The following is a 17,827-nucleotide window of genomic DNA, read 5'->3' as shown; positions in this document are numbered from 1 at the left end:
TTTGAAAAATCTTCCTTATTTCTTCTATCTTTCACATTAATATCAATATCTCTTGTATACAGTACATCTTCTTTCTTTCAACGTACCAGCTGTATCCCACCGAGGTGGGGTGGCCCAAAAGGAAAAACAAAAGTTTCTCCTTTCAAATTTAGTAATATATACAAGAGAAGGGGTTACTAGCACCTTGCTCCTGGCATTTTAGTCGCCTTTTACGACACGCATGGCTTACGGAGGAAGAATTCTGGTCCACTTTCCCATGGAGATAAGAGGAAACAAACAAGAACAAGAACTAGAAAGAAAATAGAAGAAAACCCAGAGTGGTGTGCATATATATGCTTGTACATGTATGTGTAGTGTGACCTAAGTGTAAGTAGAAGTAGCAAGACGTACCTGAAACCTTGCATGTTTATGAGACAGAAAAATGGACACCAGCAATCCTACCATCATGTCAAACAATTACAGGCTTTCGTTTTACACTCACTTGGCAGGACGGTAGTACCTCCCTGGCGGTTGCTGTCTATCAACCTACTACCTAGGATACATTACATGTATGTTTTTTTCAGTTCCCAGTCGGCAAAAAATATTTTAGCTCTCCTTAAAATTCTGTTCCATCCATTGAGTATGTATTTCTTTCAGATTATATTATATTACTCCTGCATTGATGTATGATATTCCACATTACCTTCTTTCCATTATGTTTTGTGGATCCGTTATCCTATGTGTTTATTATTCATGTTTTGCCATCTCTAAGAGTATTCAGCTGTGTTGTGCATCATTCTTAGTGATAGCCAGGTCAAGTAGTATTTCATGCACTATAAAAGATGCTGTAGTCTAAAAATAGTTACAAGATGTGTTTTTCTTTTCTTTAATGTAGTGGCAGTCTTGAAAAAGGAAACCTTATAAAGCTCTTCTTTTTACATTTAGCAATTTATACAGGAAAATGGGTTACTAGCCCCTTAATCCCGACATTTTAGTTGCCTCTTAAAATGTGTATGGCTTACGGTGCAAAGATCTTTGTCTACTTGACTATAGAGTAGATGTGCTTCACTTTTGTTAAATATCATTGAGGGTAGAGAAAAAGATGACATGCATATAAGTTTAAAATTATATATGAGGCCTAAATAAAAATATACTTTTGTTATAGCAAGAGAGAGAAATTGTTATTGATATGGAGGTTGTGCATCAGTACATATTTATATTTTAGTCATTGTCTTTTATACAATAAATAAAATGATGAAATAAATATATACTGGTAACATAACTCGTTTTTTAATTTGCAAGTTAGTGGGGTGGCAGACATGGAAGCATGCTTAAAAATCTTACTAATGAACAAAAGAAGTTCATCCAACTTCAGTTCATCCCCTGTCTTTCTGAAACAAAGGTAGAAATTGTCAAAAGAGGTAGTTAGTCATCTGGGTTGTAATGGTTGCTTAGGTCTACAGGCTGTGATCAGCAGTACCTGGAGTTTACCTGGAGAGGGTTTCAGGGGTCAGTGCCCCTGCATTGTGACTGTGAGAACTGAAAAACTAAACCAGTCTCAGGTATGACCCCAGTGTCACCGATGGGCCTTAGATTCAGAGAAGATATGATCATGACAAAAATAGATAAAATAGAACACAAGAGGCTAGTTATAAATTATTCCAGTTGATGTTTAAGTGGTGGGACCAGGAGCTGTGGGTTGACTCCTTCAGACCTCAGGCCAAGATCAGTGAGTACATGCTTACCACATTCTAAATTATAAAAGAATATTAAAGGACTGACAAGGAAGACTTTCTTGAGCTTTCATAAAGAGCAAGAAGTCATAGCAATAAACTAAGAAAGAGCTACCAATGGAATACAGTAGACCCCCGTTTAGCGATATTTTTTCATTCCTGAAGTATGTTCAGGTGCCAGTACTGACCGAATTTGTTCCCATAAGGAATATTGTGAAGTAGATTAGTCCATTTCAGACCCCCAAACATACACGTACAAACGCACTTACATAAATACACTTACATAATTGGTCGCATTGGGAGGTGATCGTTAAGTGGGGGTCCACTGTACTTGAAAGTTTATCTTCACAAACAAAATGGTATAATGAGCTGGTTTACAAGGTGAGGCAGGAGGTGCTACATCCATTAGAAACTATGAAATTTTTTACAGTAGACTACAGGCTGAAGACTGGACACCACAGGCTTAGCTTTGTGCTTATAATTAAAAATACGTAATCACAAACACATATACACCTGCATGTATAGTGGTGCGATCATTGGACTAGCAATCTCAGGACTGTCACACCATGGATTTCAAGCTCGTCAATCGTCCCAATTGTTACATGTGTTTATTACAAATTTTTTGGTGCATTAACAAGTTACTTAGAAGGGACAAGCTGTATCTGTCACTGCCTACTGGTATAGTTGGGGTTTGCCATAAAAATATCTTTTAGGATCATAGTGATCAGCACAAACCCTCTTGGTATTCTGGTTGGAGACATTTTTGACCATCTCTGGCATAGTGGTGAGAAGATTGAAATGGTAATTTTAGGACTATCAAACCATATGGGTTTGCAGCTTATCACCATTTGCTGAATTGTTATATTGGGGAGAGGAAGGGGGAGACACACCCCATGCACTTGTGATAGATTACTTATTAACAAAAAGCTTACTCGACCAGGCGATGTGAATTCCTTCACTTTTTGATAAAGTAATTGTCACCATTTAAATGCAGTTTAATTGAACAAATTAATGTAAATCCATATTTATAAAAGTTAAAATAAAAGTTGTCTGAAAAAACTGGCATATAGTGTCCTTATGACACTTGTACAGTAACTTTGCTGCAAATTTAAAGAATTTGATGGTGTTGAGGGGTAGTGCAAAATATTGAGTTCTTTAGTCGAATTGAAATTCTAGTGAAACGTCTGATTATCTTTGATTATTTGAAAATTATTGAATGTATAGAAGTGAGTGTATATATATAATAATGTTTACATGATGATGGACTGGTTCAACATCTTTGACCAGACCACAGTGGGTCTTTTGGGAGTGGTAGCACAACATCAGGGCAGAACCTGATGGAAATGAAGCTTTTGTGTTCATTGTGACACAGGATGGTCCAAAGGGAAGCATTGATAAAGGCAAATAGTAACTAGAACCTTCCACCCAAGATTTTGCTCCTCCTGCACTGGAGTTCAAAATTTCTCCCTGATGTGTCGAAGTTCAAAAAGGTTAACAGGAGTGCCATCCTATTGCAGGAAGCAGTCAAGAGATTCTTCTCAGGGTCCCCAAAATCAGCAGTAGTACAGGTGTGAAGCAGTCAGATTGTTACTTTGTCACTCTTAGGAAGTAGAGCCTGATGGATCATATACTATGGTGATTGGTGTTTGACGCTACTGCCTACAACATTAGTTGTGCTAGGAAGCTTGCAAGAAAGTACGGGTTTCCATTAACTGAAAGATTACCAGGATTGCTTGCATCAGTTGTCATGGAAATGGTTCTCTCTGATGTCTTTATGAAGGAGTATGTACTTTCTGGCAGTCCCAATATCCCCTTGTTCTGGATATATTCCACTGAAAGTCAACAGCTGATGAGAATCTCATGGTAAAGTTCTCTGGTTATCTGACAAGATTCGAAGGAAGAGCACTGAAGGACTTGAAAGAGGCAATCAAGTTAAATGCACACCACAGGGATGTTGCAAGGAATTCCTTGTCGTGCTTCTTCTTGGGAGAGATTTCAGAGGGAAGAGGGCACTTGGTGCCAGATGGATGGCTAAGGCCATTTAGGCTCTGAAGATCTTCTTCTTTAGAGAGCAGTTCTTCTTCCCTCTTCATGAAATGTGGGCAGTGCAGAATCTCAGCCTTTTCATTTCTCTCTTCTACACTAGCTTCTGGCATCAAACAACAATTGCTTCATATTTCTCAAAAGTAACTTAGACTTCATGAAGGATCTTGAAAAGGGAACTCTGAATTGTCAGTTGGCAAACACTGTCCTTACAATCCTCAAATGCTACCTGTGGTATGTCAGAGGAACCTATCAGTCTTGTATACCTTGATGGTCAGATTAGAGAAGAGAAGGCTGTAGTGATGGAGAATCTCAAGAAGAGAAACATAAGGACTGTAGAGGTTTGATAGCAAGAGATTCTCCTCTAAAAAATCTTTTTGTGACAGACAAGACCTAAAATATCTTCAGTCTAATTCTCCTAATCGGGCACGGGCATCAGAGGTGTTGAGTCCTTCCTTGCCAGGCCAACACCTTCATGGAGTGAAGATGAAACTTACCAATGTTCAGACTTCAGTCGCTTTGTTGAAGGTTGCAAGTGACAGTGATGAAAGGGGTATCCTTCTGATCTCGCAATTCAACTTATTCACCAGCAGAGATGAGACCCAGAAACAGTGCTCCCTGAGAGTTGTAAGTCTGCACAGAAGACACATGTTTGTCCTCCGTGTCAAGAGCTGTATTCCTAAAATTAGACTAAATAGTAATGCTGGAGAACTAAAATTTAGCCTGAAGATATGTTTGGGGTAAAGATATTAAGGCAACATGTGCCTGAATTAAAATTCCATCTTTTCATTTTTTTTGGGTTCACCCCACTATGCATTTTGTATCAAGGGAAATTGAACTAGGGGAAAAGTTTTTCACCAAATATATAAGGGAATACCATTATTTATTACATAATACTGGAATTATGAAGATTATACAATTACTGGTTACTTTACCACCATCTGGGGGGTAACATGCATTGGCATCTGCCATCATCCTGAAGTTAATGTGGCATCAGTGGCCAAGTGGGCTGAAGCATCATAATATTTACGTCCTGCCCAGGCAGGGTGTGAATACAGTTGGTTTGAATCCTCACGACACTGGCAGTGATAAAATATTTTCTTTTGTATTTTTCTAATTTCATGGCATCTTTTGTATATATATGTATTCACCTACATGTGGTTGTAGGGGACGATTCATAGCTCCTATCCCCGCCTCTTTGCTGGTTGCTGCTAGATCCACTCTCTCCCTGCTCCATGAGCCTTATTGTACCACTTCTTAAAGCTGTATATGTATTCCATCTCTACTACTTCTCAAAGTTGTTCCACTCTCTGACAGGCCTAAGGCTGAAAATATACTCACTAACATCCATATGACTCGTATGAGTTTTCAACTTCCAGTTTTGTCCTCTTATTCCTGTATCCTGTCTCTGAAACATTCTACCACTGTGTTGCCTTATTGTGCCCACAACACCCCTGCTATTCACTGGGTTTATTTTGCACTTCCTTCCATATCTCTTGCTCCAGTATGTTGTTATGGCAGTGTGTAGATTTGGGACCAGGCCCTCTAGTAATTTCCAGGTATATATTATCATGTATCTCTCTCTCCTCTGCTCCATTGAGTACATATTCAAGACTTTAAAGCATTCCTGGTAATTTAAATGCTGTACTGGCTCTGTGGGCAGTAAACGATTTCTATATTTGTTCTAGGTCTGATATTTCTCCAGCCCTGAACGAGGGCCGTCAACACTGAGCAATATTCCAAATGAAGGAGCACTAGCGATTTGAAAAGTGTCACGATTGGGCATCATTTTCCTTGTTCTTAAGGTTCTCAGTACACACCTCATCATTTTCGTGGCTATCGTGACCATTATCTTATTATGTTCTTTGAAAGTATGGTCAGTCAACATAATTATTCCCAAGTCTTTCATGTGTTCCTTTAGTTCTATTTGGTGATGCATGTGAGTGTTTGTGTATTGTGTATGTATGTATGCATGTATGTATCCCCAAAACTACGAATTCTCTCCATAATATTTACACCACACATTGCCCTCAGACACGACATCTCCACTGCCTCCAACCTCTATCTCGCTGCAACACTCACAACCCAAGCTTCACACCCATATAAGAGTGTTGGTACCACTATACACTTCCCTCTTTGCCAACATGGATAACATTTTTTGTCTCCACAAATGCCTCAGTGCACTACCCACCTCTTTCCCTTCATCATTTCTATGGTTCACTTTGTTTTTATGTGTTATCCACTCCAAAATATCTGAGTACCTTTATTTTCTTCATACTCCATATAAAATGCTTTGAGTTTGAAGGGTTTGAGCATCCAATTGGCTGGTGCTTGAGTGTTAGAAGTGAATGGAGACGAGTGATTTTTAATGAATGTGGTGTTGGACTCGAGTCCTGGAGGTGGGAAGCACAGTGCCTGCACCCTGAAGGAGGGGTGTTGATGCTGCAGTCAGAGGGTAATCTGAACTGTGATATTAACACATCTCAGGAAAGAGAGCGATAGAATGAATGATTATAGCGAGGGGTTTAGGCTTCCAGCAAGCGTGCATGAGTGTGCTAGATAAGAGCAAGTGGAGGCAAATGGTTTTTATGACTTGATGTACTGTTGAAGTGTGAGCAGAGTAACATGAAAGAATTCAGGAAAGCCGGTTAGCCGGATTTGAGTCCTGGAGATGAGAAGTACAGTACCTGCGCTTTGAAAGAGGGGTGGAGATATGTTGCGGTTTTTAATTGTAGCGTAGGCGCGACTCTGGCAACACAGTGGTGGAGTGAATGAGGAAAGTTTTTCTTTTTCAGGTCACCCTCCCTTGGTGGGAAACGGTCGATGTGTTAACAAAAAAAAATTACTTTGGTGCGATTTGTAAAAGTTTGTTTCTCTTATTTCTCTATATTGTTTAAGCAGTTGTCACCCACTCACCTTCCCTTTCCGCATCACGTTTCACAGCGTCACATTGACCTTCAGCCTTAAATCCACAATTCCTGACTCTGGCCTTGGCTACCTCGTGCAGTAAATTTACAAGTCCCGTCCTCTGGCCTATGATACTTGTGCAGTAAATCCACAATTGCCATGATGTGCTCAGAGTTGTCTTTTAAGTGTAAGCCGCACAACAAGAGAAACTACCGCAAGATAATAAATTGTTGTTGTTGGTAGTGAAGTGACAGTAGTGGTGAGGCGGGAGTGTGACAGATGACCTCCCTGTCACTCCAGCCTGTTAGTGATGCCTCCTGAGGCTGGTATTATTCCTACAAGTACACATTTTCCAACATGTTCTCTAATTTCTCGAATTGCTTGTTCTAGGTGCTAAGTGATAGTGGATTTTTTTTTTATATTAGAAGCAGTTTTGCTGATATAATGGAAAACGTTTTGGAGATGCAGCTGGTGGCATTTTTCTACTCGTGTGGCTATCCAGCTGCTGCATCCGTCCACTTATTTTGTCCAGCTGCTGGTGAGGCCAAGTGGAGGGGTTCCCCAGCTGTGTGGCGGGGCGTGAGGAATGGCTTCATGGGTGCATGTCACTCGTGATAAAGGAACCTTTACACAAAACCAGTATTCGTTATAGTCTTCCTGTTGGCACTGTACTGCTTGACCCTGGCACCAGCAGGAGTAGCCATGTCTGTAAATACTAAGTTATTTCCTGCAAAATATTCGCCTTGACCGGACGTGGGAAGTTCCGCTTCACATGTCCGTAACCCACGGCTCAGACACTCGCTTATGTTTGTCGAGTGGGGGTAAACAATCTCAACCGCATTATCTTGCTCCTGGTCTCACCCGGCTGTAAGGGTCGAAGTCACCTTGTATTAGAACAGTGTGTCTCATGAGCACGTAGGAGTGAGGAAGACGAGACAAGGACTGACTCACTTGCGGAGGATGCAAGACCTGTTAATGCCAGGGGGGTTTGTTGTTGATGAAAACAAACCCCGTCCTTCACGAGTACACAAGAGAGATTTTTCTTTTTTAGACATGCAAGTCTGCATCGATTTATTCGTATATTTGTGTGTCTTTATCATTATCTCATCTGATAATGTGTGTTGACATGTGTACTATATGGAAACTTGTTTAGATGATAACATATTCTTTACGGCAGCCCAGGTGGTGATAACCTTATGGGTAAAGCAGGGAGTGTGTGAGTGAGTCAGGGTAGCGAGGGTTAATCCTTACATAACTCTGAGGCTCAGTAGGATAGCAATGTTACCGGGCTGTCAACTTTAACGACTGTGGTGGCTTACAACTATCTTGGCGCCACGTTACTCATGCCACACTAATCTGAAATTCGTGAGGAATTAGACCCAATTTTTTGTGTCTTGAAGCAGTCATTCTTGTTTGTTTTGGGACCCTTGAATATTCGAGTACTTACACAGTTTATCCTCAAATGTTGAAATTGGCTTCACTACAGCAGTCTCCGAAAGTCTGTTGATATGGGCTGCAATTTATGTTAGTCAAGTTCAAGTTAACTTGTGACGTACCTGTGACCAGTTACGAGTCTTTCTGACCTCACAACAGGTTACATGCATCACTTCCTTGGTGATCGCTTAATTAACCGGGTTAATACTGCTCGTAATCTACATGCCTACTGGAATGTGTCCAATTTACTCTTGAAAACTTCTACCACTATTTTGGCAATATTTTTCATACCTTCTGGTAAAAGATAGGAGAGTTTTAACCTTCGATGTTAAATTTAGGCCAGAGAGATGCATCGTAATTTATACCTGGAATTTTTTTAGAGAGATTAGCCCAAATCTGCGAACCTGAATCACTTCCTACGAGAGGAAGAGTCTGAGCACACGGTGCAATATGCCTCAAGGAAAACCAGAGGTACAACGAGTACACTAAGAGCTAACTCAGAAAGTGTAAAAGTACCAAAACTTTTCAACACTTCATACGTAAGGAAAAGTCGTAAAAGACCTCCGGCCGTCGTCAGTAGTTAGTTTCTGATCAGCCAGGCTGTGCATACATTTGGTCGCGTGCTGTTAGCACTAACGGCCTGTTTGATCAGGCCATCAAGGAGGCCTGGTCTGGGACCGGTCCGCGAGGGAAGTGACCCTCTGAATCGTCTTGAAGTGACCGTCAGATCAGCTGACTTTCTGAAAGATAGAGTTGCTTTTCTACTGAATGACTCTAACCGACGTCTGTGTATATTGTATTAGTGATAACTTTACAGACTTCAATGGCAATTTAAGGGAAACTATTTCAGTAACTTAATTATATCCAGTCATGAACTTTGTCCTACGAGTCTTCAGCGCTAATAGCTTGGTTGACCAGGCGGTCAACAGGAAAGCCTGGCCTCAGGCTGGGCTGTAAGGGTAGATGAACTCTCGATACTAGGCACAGGTATGTCTTACGTAGACCAGTGCTTCAATCTATGCACGTTCACTAGTGCTTCAGTCTATGCACGTCCACCAGTGCTTCAGTCTATCCACGTCCACCAGTGCTTCAGTCTGTCCACGTCCACCAGTGCTTCAGTCTGTCCACGTCCACCAGTGTTTCAGTCTGTCCATGTCCACCAGTGTTTCACTATCCACGTCCACCAGTGTTTCAGTCTGTCCACGTCCACCAGTGTTTCGCTATCCACGTCCACCATTGCTTCAGTGTACCCACCTCCACAAGTGCTTCAGTGTACCCACCACCAGTGCTTCAGTGTACCTACCTCCACCAGTGCTTCAGTATACCCACCAGTGCTTCAGTGTACCCACCTCCAGTGCTTTAGCGTACCCACCTCCACCATTACTTCAGTGTACCCACCTCCACAAGTGCTTCAGTGCACCCACCTCCACGGTGCTTCAGTGTACCTACCTCCACCAGTGCTTCAGCATACCCACCTCCACCAGTGCTTCAGCGTACCCACCTCCACCAGTGCTTCAGTGTAACCACCTCCAGTGCTTCAGCATACCCACCTCCACCAGTGCTTCATTGTACCTACCTCCATCAGTGCTTCAGTGTACCCACCTCCACCAATGCTTCAGTGTACCCACGTCCACCAGTGCTTCAGTGTACCCACCTCCACCAGTGCTTCAGCGTACCCACCTCCACCAGTGCTCCGTGTACCCACCTCTACCAGTGCTTCAACGTACCCACCTCCACCAGTGCTTCAGTGTACTCACCTCCACCAGTGCTTCAGTGTACCCACCTCCACCAGTGCTTCAGTGTACCCACCTCCACCAGTGCTTCAGTGTACCCACGTCCGCCAGTGCTTCAGTGTACCCACCTCCACCAGTGCTTCAGTGTACCCACCTCCACCAGTGCTTCAGTGTACCCACCTCCACCAGTGCTTCAGTGTACCCACCTCCACCAGTGCTTCAGTGTACCCACCTCCACCAGTGCTTCGGTGTACCCACCTCCGCCAGTGCTTCAGTGTACCCACGTCCGCCAGTGCTTCAGTGTACCCACGTCCGCCAGTGCTTCAGTGTACCCACGTCCGCCAGTGCTTCAGTGTACCCACGTCCGCCAGTGCTTCAGTGTACCCACCTCCGCCAGTGCTTCAGTGTACCCACGTCCGCCAGTGCTTCAGTGTACCCACGTCCGCCAGTGCTTCAGTGTACCCACGTCCGCCAGTGCTTCAGTGTACCCACGTCCGCCAGTGCTTCAGTGTACCCACGTCCGCCAGTGCTTCAGTGTACCCACGTCCGCCAGTGCTTCAGTGTACCCACCTCCACCAGTGCTTCGGTGTACCCACCTCCACCAGTGCTTCAGTGTACCCACGTCCGCCAGTGCTTCAGTGTACCCACGTCCGCCAGTGCTTCAGTGTACCCACCTCCGCCAGTGCTTTAGTGTACCCACGTCCGCCAGTGCTTCAGTGTACCCACGTCCGCCAGTGCTTCAGTGTACCCACGTCCGCCAGTGCTTCAGTGTACCCACCTCCGCCAGTGCTTTAGTGTACCCACGTCCGCCAGTGCTTCAGTGTACCCACGTCCGCCAGTGCTTCAGTGTACCCACCTCCGCCAGTGCTTTAGTGTACCCACGTCCGCCAGTGCTTTAGTGTACCCACGTCCGCCAGTGCTTCAGTGTACCCACGTCCGCCAGTGCTTCAGTGTACCCACCTCCGCCAGTGCTTTAGTGTACCCACGTCCGCCAGTGCTTCAGTGTACCCACGTCCGCCAGTGCTTCAGTGTACCCACGTCCGCCAGTGCTTCAGTGCACCCACCTCCGCCAGTGCTTTAGTGTACCCACGTCCGCCAGTGCTTCAGTGTACCCACCTCCGCCAGTGCTTTAGTGTACCCACGTCCGCCAGTGCTTCACTTCGTACCTACAAGTGACTCATCCAGCGTCTCCATACACAGTTCTCGTCTTCTACAATTTATGATGACTACAAAAATCAACTGCATTATGGGAGCGAGGCGCAATGCGGGTGATGTTTCCAGTCAGTAGTGTACGATAACTGACAGTACTTGTGGCAGTAGCGGTAACTGACAGTACTTGTGGCACTAGCGGTAACTGACAGTACTTGCGGCACTAGCGGTAACTGACAGTACTTGCGGCACTAGCGGTAACTGACAGTACTTGTGGCACTAGCGGTAACTGACAGTACTTGCGGCACTAGCGGTAACTGACAGTACTTGCGGCACTAGCGGTAACTGACAGTACTTGCGGCACTAGCGGTAACTGACAGTACTTGCATCACTAGCGGTAACTGGCAGCTTACTTGGTAACTGGCAGTACTTGCGGCACTAGCGGTAACTGACAGTACTTGCGGCACTAGCGGTAACTGACAGTACTTGCGGCACTAGCGGTAACTGACAGTACTTGCGGCACTAGCGGTAACTGACAGTACTTGCGGCATTAGCGGTAACTGACAGTACTTGCGGCACTAGCGGTAACTGACAGTACTTGCGGCACTAGCGGTAACTGACAGTACTTGCGGCACTAGCGGTAACTGACAGTACTTGCGGCACTAGCGGTAACTGACAGTACTTGCATCACTAGCGGTAACTGGCAGTACTTGCGGCACTAGCGGTAACTGACAGTACTTGCGGCACTAGCGGTAACTGACAGTACTTGCGGCACTAGCGGTAACTGACAGTACTTGCGCCACTAGCGGTAACTGACAGTACTTGCGGCATTAGCGGTAACTGACAGTACTTGCGGCACTAGCGGTAACTGACAGTACTTGCGGCACTAGCGGTAACTGACAGTACTTGCGGCACTAGCGGTAACTGGCAGTACTTGCGGCACTAGCGGTAACTGACAGTACTTGCGGCACTAGCGGTAACTGGCAGTACTTGCGGCACTAGCGGTAACTGACAGTACTTGCGGCATTAGCGGTAACTGACAGTACTTGCGGCACTAGCGGTAACTGACAGTACTTGCGGCACTAGCGGTAACTGACAGTACTTGCGGCACTAGCGGTAACTGACAGTACTTGCGGCACTAGCGGTAACTGACAGTACTTGCGGCACTAGCGGTAACTGACAGTACTTGCGGTGCTAGCGGTAACTGACAGTACTTGCGGCACTAGCGGTAACTGACAGTACTTGCGGCACTAGCGGTAACTGACAGTACTTGCGGCACTAGCGGTAACTAACAGTACTTGCGGCACTCACGGTGACTGACAATACTTGCGGCACTAGCGGTAACTGACAGTACTAGCGGCAGTAACGGTAACTGACAGTACTTGCGGCATTAGCGGTAACTGACAGTACTTGCGGCACTAACGGTAACTGACAGTACTTGCGGCACTAGCGGTAACTGACAGTACTTGCGGCACTAGCGGTAACTGACAGTACTTGCGGCACTAGCGGTAACTAACAGTACTTTCGGCACCAGCGGTAACTGACAGTACTTTCGGCACCAGCGGTAACTGACAGTACTTGCGGCAGTAGCGGTAACTGACAGTACTTGCGGCACTCACGGTGACTGACAATACTTGCGGCACTAGCGGTAACTGACAGTACTTGCGGCACTAGCGGTAACTGACAGTATTTGTGGCATTAGCAGTAACTGACAGTACTTGAGGCACTAGCAGTAACTGACAGTACTTGCGGCACTAGCGGTAACCGACAGTACTTGCGGCACTAACGGTAACTGACAGTACTTGTGGCACTAGCGGTAACTGACAGTACTTGCGACACTAGCGGTAACTGACAGTACTTGAGGCACTAGCAGTAACTGACAGTAATTGCGGCACTAGCAGTAACTGACAGTACTTGCGGCAGTAGCGGTAACTGACAGTACTTGCGGCACTAGCGGTAACTGACAGTACTTGCGGCACTAGCGGTAAGTGACAGTATTTATGGCACTAATGTTCATCACCAGGTAGTCACTCTAGGCTACAGTCACTTCTAGTGCTCATCACCTATTTGTGGTTGCAGGAGTCGAAAAGTAGCTCCTGGCCTTGCCTCTTTACTGCTCATGACCAGGGATTTTCTTGCCTTTTGGACTTTTATCATACCTATTTCTAAAGCTGTGTATGGAGTGTGCCTCTATCATTTCTTCATCCAGGACCCATTTCTAATCTCCCTGAGGCTGAAGAAATATTTCTTTATCTTTTTTGGCTTAAATGTTCCTTTTAACTTCCAACTGTGCTGCCTTGTTCTCTCTTTTCTGCCTCTCCAGCAGTCATTTCCTGTCTACCATCTCAAGTCGTCTTGAATATTTTGCACGTCGTAATCATATCTAGTGGTTGGGGAGGGAGGGGATGGACCTGGCCAAGCAGTGTTGGTGATGTAGCTGGTCAGGTAGTGTTAGTGGTGATGGAGCTGGCCAGGTAGTGTTGGTGGTGATGGAGCTGGCCAGGTAGTGTTGGTGATGGAGCTGACCAGGTAGTGTGGTGGTGATGGATTTGGCCAGGTAGTGTTGATGCTGGTGATGGAGCTGGTCAGGTAGTGTTGGTGGTGATGGAGCTGGCCAGGTAGTGTTGATGGTGGTGATGGAGCTGGTCAGGTAGTGTTGGTGGTGATGGAACTGGCCAAGTAGTATGGTGGTGATGGAGCTGGTCAGGTAGTGTTGGTGGTGATGGAGCTGGTCAGGTAGTGTTGGTGGTGATGGAGCTGGTCAGGCAGTGTTGATTGTGGTGATGGAGCTGGGAAGGTTAGTGTGGGTGTGGTGTGTCCAGCTGTGTGGGTCTTGTTGATTGCTAGTACGGGAAACGGAGCCAGCTGGCGCGGTGTGGGATTACTGCCACGGCTGCCGTGTTCCCTGATACACACGGTTCTCAGATACACACGGTTCTCAGATACACACGTGTTCTCAGATACACGGTTCTCAGATACACACGTATTCTCAGATACACACGGCGTGGGCGTGGGTAGAGTGGTGAGTGAAGTGAGGGACGGGATGATGTTGGCGTAATGTTCAACGTTGTGTTGTGGTGCCTCCATCCTTCCCTCCCTACACCTCACTCTCTTGATGACACTACCGGATACTGCCACTGCCGCCACCAGTACCAGAGTTGTTAGTTGAATGAGTAGATAAATGGATGAATGATTGTTTGGATGCATGTTTGGTTTTCTGACTGGATATAGATTTGGTTTTCTGAATAGTTGGTTAGGTTAGATTTTGTTGGTATAAGACGTATAGAGTGCTCTCACACCCGTCACCCATACTCACCTAGCAATCAGTAGGTAGCTGGGTGTTAGTCAACCGTTGTATGTCACATTCCGAGGAGGGGCGGTAAAGTATACCATATATATGTATATGCCGTAAGATAACCCTTAGCCTGGGGTATCTGCATATGCTAGGATTAAGCTACAACTTCCATACCCTGTGTATCGACTCTCCCTCCGTACTGTTGTATTCTAAACTTTTATTTATTGTGAAGACTGCCACATTACCTCTCTAGTTCCACTTCTCGACTACCCTTTACACTGAGGAAGTTTTTGCTAATGCTCTTTTGTTCATTTGGGTGTTTTTGGGCGTTTATTTTAATTTGTGTTATCTTGTCTGAATAGTATATTCCTGTCTCTTAATACCTCTGGGTATGCTGTGTGTTGTAAACATATCTTCATTAAGTCTTCTCTTCTTCAGTGATACGAGGTTCAGTTCCTCTAGTCTGTTCTTGTAGTTCAATACCAGGATCGGTCGTATAGCAAATCTCTGAGGGGTTTTAAGCTTCTTTAAGTGTTTGATTGGATGATGGCTCCATGCTCGTCTTTGTGTACAGCGTCGGGGAAGGACAGGTCTCCATATTACAGAATGGACATAAATACGGTGGTTAACACACGGAAATGAATGTCAACGTTAATACCCTCTGTCGAGAATCTTTCCTACGAGGACAGGTTAAGAGCACTGAGTGGTGAAGTATAGAGAGATATGGTTGAACGGTAGATATAGAACATAGCTGGAAAAAAAGTTGACATAAATAAGGGCTGACAATATCGAATAAAGAAATTGTGGCAGTAAATTATAAATGGATAAATTTTGTAGATGGCTGTAACAAGCTAACAAGTAATTGTTCTTGGTTAATAAGTATTTTTTCTTAATGGGGATGATTAGACTGGCGAATATGGTGGCTGCATTAATGGTGGAGCGGTAGAAATGGAAATAGCGATGATGAAATGGTGGTGAAAGTAGCTATAGTAGAGTTGATAAAAGATGTGGCTGGATTACTGATGCTACCTGAAGACGATTCCGAGGGCCCCCCCCCCCCCCGCAGCCCAGTTCTACACCTGACCTCGATGGAAATAAATGGTATAAAATACCGACACAATGGCAATATAAACACAAATGCAGTATAATGTGATCCTTTATTGACTACGTTTCGCCCACACAGTGGGCTTTTTCAAGTCACAAACAGAACTACCTGGGGTGGAAGGAACGCGAGTATTTATAGTCCGGCTGAGGTCAGGTGAAGAATGCTGCATCTGATGATGTACCGAGTTGGGTTGTAGAGTCTAAAAACTTGGGTAGCTTGGATAGGAGACTGGACAAGTTTGTGAGCAGACCTTCTACAGTGTTCTTATGTGGGATAGCGATGAAGAAGTTTCTTGGCAAGTGGTTCAGCTATGTTATAGAAGCCACTATTCTGGTTGAAGTTGTCGGATATAGAAATAAGTGATGATTCCAGGATTCTTCGGTATTGAGTGTTGTCTTCTGTGGCGATAAGTCTTGAGTTTCTGTAGTTTATCAAGTGGTTGTGTGAATTACGGTGTTGTACGCAGGCATTCCTTGTGTCGTCAGACCTGCTTGCGTATTGGTGTTCTGAAATACGTGTTTGGAGGTCCCTTGATGTTTCGCCCACGTATAACTTGTTGCAGTCATTACAAGGGATTATGTATACCCCTGCAGAGGATGGAGGCTTGTCCTGCCTACTACTGGTGATGTCCTTGATGGTCGTGGTTGTGGAGGTAGATACTTGGAATGATGTTTTGGCAAAGATGTTGGAAACATGTTTGGCAATGGAGTTGGTGGGAAGGACTATGTATCTCTTCTCGGCAGTGTCTTCTCTGGGTGTGTTGAAGATGTTTAGTGCTCGCCGTCTGCAGTCTCTGATGAAGTGACGAGGATAGTGGAGTTTGGAAAATACCTGTTCAATTATAGTGCATTCTTCCTCAAGGAACTCGTTGCTGCAGATTCTGAGTGCACGCAGGAAGAAGCCTATAATTACACCACGTTTGGTTTTGGTGTCGTGGTGAGAGTAGAAGTGGAGAAGATCGTTTTGGTTGGTGGGTTTTCGATAGACTTTAAAACGAAGTTCGTGGTCAGCTTTGCAGAGTAGAACATCAAGGAAAGGAAGAGTGTTGTCGCATTCTGAGGAGCTCAGAACAAGGGAAGAAACTTCTGCACACCATGCCCAGCAACCCCAGACCTGCCAGAATGTACGGCCTGCCAAAGACTCACAAGCCTGGTATCCCACTGAGGCCCATATCCTCGGGAATAGGCAGTGCTCCCCACAAGCTCTCAGGAATTCTCGCCAAACACCTCTCGAAACTCTTGGGCACTATCAGTCCAGCACATCTCAAACACTCAGGTGATCTTCTCAATCGCATTCGCAACATCAACATCAGGAACAAGAAACTTTCCAGCCTTGACGTGACTTCCCTATTCACTAAAGTACCTACTAAACAAGCCATCGATCTCTTGCGCAAGAAAATTGACGATTCACTTGATCTTCCCATTCCAGCCAGCGACTTCATCGACCTGGTTGAACTATGTGTTGGCTTTACGTGTTTCTCTTTTGAAAATCACCTCTTTCAGCAGACTTTTGGACTACCCATGGGTTCGCCACTCAGTGCAGTCCTAGCGAACCTATACATGGAACATCTAGAAGCCGAACGTTTCTCCACCATTATTCCTTCGTCTGTCACCTGGCTCCGTTATGTTGACGACATTCTCCTCATAACTCCTAAACGCTTCAACGTTCAAGCTCTCCAAGACAAGCTCAACCAGGTCGAGCCTTCAATCCAGTTCACACTTGAAGAAGAGGTCGACAACACTCTTCCTTTCCTTGATGTTCTACTCTGCAAAGCTGACCACGAACTTCGTTTTAAAGTCTATCGAAAACCCACCAACCAAAACGATCTTCTCCACTTCTACTCTCACCACGACACCAAAACCAAACGTGGTGTAATTATAGGCTTCTTCCTGCGTGCACTCAGAATCTGCAGCAACGAGTTCCTTGAGGAAGAATGCACTATAATTGAACAGGTATTTTCCAAACTCCACTATCCTCGTCACTTCATCAGAGACTGCAGACGGCGAGCACTAAACATCTTCAACACACCCAGAGAAGACACTGCCGAGAAGAGATACATAGTCCTTCCCACCAACTCCATTGCCAAACATGTTTCCAACATCTTTGCCAAAACATCATTCCAAGTATCTACCTCCACAACCACGACCATCAAGGACATCACCAGTAGTAGGCAGGACAAGCCTCCATCCTCTGCAGGGGTATACATAATCCCTTGTAATGACTGCAACAAGTTATACGTGGGCGAAACATCAAGGGACCTCCAAACACGTATTTCAGAACACCAATACGCAAGCAGGTCTGACGACACAAGGAATGCCTGCGTACAACACCGTAATTCACACAACCACTTGATAAACTACAGAAACTCAAGACTTATCGCCACAGAAGACAACACTCAATACCGAAGAATCCTGGAATCATCACTTATTTCTATATCCGACAACTTCAA

At 45.0% G+C, this 17,827-nt stretch overlaps 1 protein-coding gene across 5 annotated transcripts in view; it reads left to right on the top strand.

Moving 5' to 3' along the window:
• Positions 1 to 17,827, top strand: part of LOC128693860 (adenomatous polyposis coli protein-like) — a 551,448-nt gene that overhangs the window by 301,124 nt on the left and 232,497 nt on the right. The window lies entirely within an intron of this gene.

The sequence above is a fragment of the Cherax quadricarinatus genome, chromosome 33 (genome assembly GCF_038502225.1).
Source record: "Cherax quadricarinatus isolate ZL_2023a chromosome 33, ASM3850222v1, whole genome shotgun sequence".
Taxonomy (NCBI): Eukaryota; Metazoa; Arthropoda; class Malacostraca; order Decapoda; family Parastacidae; genus Cherax; species Cherax quadricarinatus.
The sequence above is the reverse complement of the archived record's forward strand: the minus strand, read 5'-3'. Positions and strand labels throughout refer to the sequence as shown.